We start from the raw sequence: 4,282 nt of genomic DNA on the forward strand, positions 1-4,282 counted from the left end.
TTTATCAAGTTCTTATTTTATTTTGTAATTAGTCCTTCATATTGTTTAAAATTGGCATTAGGTCCTTCTTTAAAATTAGTCTCTCCAGACAATAGTACAAGTAGCAAGAGGAGAGATTAATTTGAAACAACTTATAAGGATAAGGAACCTAATAGTAATTTTTAATTATATGATGGACTAATTTCAATATAACTTTTATTCATCATATAGAAAGAAGTTATAAGATATACCTCTTGATTTGATTTTTCACGACATTAATTCATCACATCTCCTGTAACTAAACATATTAGTTGACAGAGCATATTTATATCAATTCTGATCATTTCCTAAAATCTTAAGAGAAAGCATTATACATGTAGTCAAATGAAGAGCTATAAAATTACTCTTTCTAGTCACTATTAAAAATGATAGGACATCAAAACATGTTAGCATAAAAGATCATGGTCTGTGATCGTAATCTATGTCTGAAGATGTAACTACATAGTGTTTGTGCAGATTAGAATTTGACCTTAATATCTGAATATTTCAAACTAATATAAAACTAAAATACTGTAGTTATATCTTTACATGCATGCATATGCACATACATGAATGAAATTACTAATAGTTACATGCAAAGCATTCAAGAGAACCTTATAATATGATTTCATATCTTAAAGTATATTTCATATTTCATATTTCATATGCATAAATTTTAAATTCTCGTATTTTAAGAAGTTGCAAATTTGTTGCTTACAAGGGAGACCTTCCAAATTTAAATTGGTTGCATACAAAAGAGACCTTCCAAATTTAAATTGGTTGCCTACAAAAGAGACTTTCTAAATTTTAAATTTATGCATATGAATTATTCTCATAATTCTGGTCCTCTTATTCATGCTTGAACATAAAATGTTTCATATGGAATTATAAGAATTATCAAATAAATAAATAAAATCACATAAACATATGATTGTAAAACAAAAGCTATAAATGAAAAGGTTTTTGTCAATACCACTAGACCAGAAACTTAACTAGATCGGTCTCTAACCAAAAAATCCTAAAGTAAAAATATTAAAGTTTTACTCGGGTAGTTAGCCAGGTAAGGATAGTAATAGAGGTTGATCAAAGATCAATTAAGTATCTCGTTCCTTACAGAGCGCGTTACGCAACCCCTAAACCTTACCTTAGACACCAACTAATCCAAGAAAACTTGAATCATTTTACTCAATGAGTTTTTGTTTCTTAACAGAATATAGAAACTTTAAAATATTTCCTGCAAGCATTTAATTTGCCTAGCAATTATACTGCAAACATATGTTGGATAAGGCCGAGGAGGGGTTTACCTATTGATGTTCGAACCTCATGATTTAGAGAGTAAAAAAATTGTTTTGTGGGGTCTGTGAGAACGACTCCGGCCCGCCGCAACAAGCTTAGAACAGCAAGGCTGAGAACGATTTAATTTGTGAAAGAGCTTGAACTTCAGACTCGTGAGGTACTGGAAGGCAAAGAGCCCACTTGCAACATCTTAAAACAGCAATTAAGGCAATAAAAGCAATAAAACAATTAATTACAATTAATTGTAAGTAACTGTTAGAATTAATTAGTAGTAATTTTTTAAGCAATAATTTTTTAAATGAACAGTAAATACACAATTACCATGATTTTTATGAACAGTAATTTTTCGGGTGAACAGTAGACTATTCCAATGAACAGTAACTTTAAATATGATTTCTTTCGGGTTTAAATCAAAAGCTATAAACTCATCAATCTTCTAGATTGTTGGAAATTTATCAAAGAATTAAAATTATAGCATGAAATAAATCCGAATAAAATAAATAATTAAATCTGGCATGACCGAGAGCAGTCGTGTATTCACTGTCCTAGAAGATTAAGGACCCGCCTATCGCTCTGGCGCAGATGATCCCCTCACCCCTAGTGGTAAAAACCCCCGGAATCGGCCGGCCTCTGTACTCGGGCGAGAGTACAGAGCTTCTGCTCAGATGAAGAAAGTTGCCCAAAAATAAAACCAATACTATGAAGAAATAATATGAAGAGGGGAGAAGAGACTTGTTGTTTTTCTTGTTGTTTTTCCGAGAATGTGAAGGGCTGCTTATATAGGGGTCTTAGAGAGCCGTTACAAATCCTAGCAATCAATACAGTAACGTACACCATAATGTCGATTGTTACGCAATAAATCCGTAATTAATACGGTAATGTTCACAATAATTATATAGCCATTATGCACGTATTAATTGCCGAGGAAAATAAAATATGTAAAACATGTTAAATTACCTTTTCTTTAATAAAATATCCAACAACTTACACCAAGGGCAGCTGTCCTTATCAACAATACTCTCAAGCTTATCATAAACAACCTTACTATCCACCAGAAACCTCAGATACCCTTCGATCGTCGGCTCCCACTTCGCGATCGGAGCAGAGTTCGACTCCTTCTCTACTTCCTTAGCCTGATCTTCAGTTTATTATGCACATCAGGTTTGAGCCTGAGAAGAGAGGAAAGAGAGCCTGAGAAGAGAGGAAAGAGAAAGAGAGAGAGAGAGAGAGAGAGAGAGAGAGAGAGAGAGAGAGAGAGAGAGAGAGAGAGAGAGAGAGAGGGGGGACTGGCAGTTTTTGGGTAATGGGTTAAGGGTAATTTTGGAATTTAGAAAAAAATTTCTCACTGTGGTGTGTTAGAAAGGCAAACATGGGTTGAAACACAAGTACTTTATGTATTAGGGGTTTTGTCACCCAAAAAATAATACGGGGGGCCTAGTCACAACAGATTTTTTATTTTAGAGCCTTAGAGGGGGAGGAGAGAGAGAGAGAGAGAGAGAGAGGGGGGACTGGCAGTTTTTGGGTAATGGGTTAAGGGTAATTTTGGAATTTAGAAAAAAATTTCTCACTGTGGTGTGTTAGAAAGGCAAACATGGGTTGAAACACAAGTACTTTATGTATTAGGGGTTTTGTCACCCAAAAAATAATACGGGGGGCCTAGTCACAACAGATTTTTTATTTTAGAGCCTTAAAACATTTTTCTCAATTAGATTTCTTTAATATTTTATTTAGAGCCTAAAGTTACTTAAGTCTATGTATATACAATTATCACCAAATCCTAATGTTCTATTATTTCTTCTGCAAATCTTAGGAAGGCAGCAAGGGACCCTAAACATCTTTTCATCTCTTGCGTGTCGTCATGTTAGTCGCAGGCAACCAAGGGCGTGAAGACGCACATATATGAAAAATTGCTTCAAGACCCTAAAATCCAAAAAGTCATATGACCCAGCTCCTTATACTTTTGGTTATGTGTTGCAGCCCCAAAATTTTAAAATTTTTTTGGCCCAAACCCCTCCATCATGACTCCAGCTCATGTTTTCCTAAAAAAACCTAATTTTACTCCTCCCAAAATCACTGTCATCTTCCCCCCAAAATCGCACTTCTTCCTCCTCTTCCTTCCTCATCTCCTTCCTCCCTCCTCTGTCTCCTTCCTCCGTCGCTTCGACCCCCCCAGTCCTACAAGCGCTTCGTCAAGTCCTTCTGCCTCCTCGACGGCGACTCCTCCTCCCTCGCCGCCGGTTGCCTCCGCGAGGTCCGCCTCATCTCCAGCATCCCCGCCGTCAGCAGCACCAAGCGCCTCGAAATCTTCGACGACGAGAAGAAGGTCATGAGTTTTAGGATCGTGGGAGGCGAGCACAGGCTAAGCAACTACAGGTCATGAGTTCTAGATTCAAGGCAACCCTTTCTTCCAAATTTCAGTCATTAATATGTACTGCAAATGTGGGTGCTTGATCGATGCCCACAAAGCATTTGATGAAATTCCTGTTAAAGATGTGGTCAACACGGCTGTGCTTATAACTGGTTACTCACAGAATGATCATCCTAAAGAGGCATTGGAGTTGCTTCCTAAAATGCTCGTACTTGGATTGAAACCTAACGAGTTTACTTTTGCGAGCCTTTTGAAGGCCACTGATTCTGCTGCAAGTGTTGGAATTGGGGAACAAATTCATGCTTTAAGTGTTAAATATTCTTGCAACTTGAATATGTTTGTTGGGAGTTCATTGTTTGATATGTATGCACGTTTTGGGAAGATGGATGAGCCTTGTTTTGTGTTTGATCGGTGCTTGTTAACTATATTCAGGTTCATGTTAACTATTTGAGGGTTCTTGTTAACTATATTCAGGTTCATGTTAACTATTTGAGGGTTCTTGTTAACTATATTCGGTTTCATGTTAACTATTTTAAGGTGTTTGTTAACTATATTCAGGTTCATGTTAACTATTTTACAGTGCTTGTTAACTATATTCAG

The sequence above is a fragment of the Asparagus officinalis genome, chromosome 8 (assembly GCF_001876935.1).
Source record: "Asparagus officinalis chromosome 8, Aspof.V1, whole genome shotgun sequence".
Lineage (NCBI taxonomy): Eukaryota > Viridiplantae > Streptophyta > Magnoliopsida > Asparagales > Asparagaceae > Asparagus > Asparagus officinalis.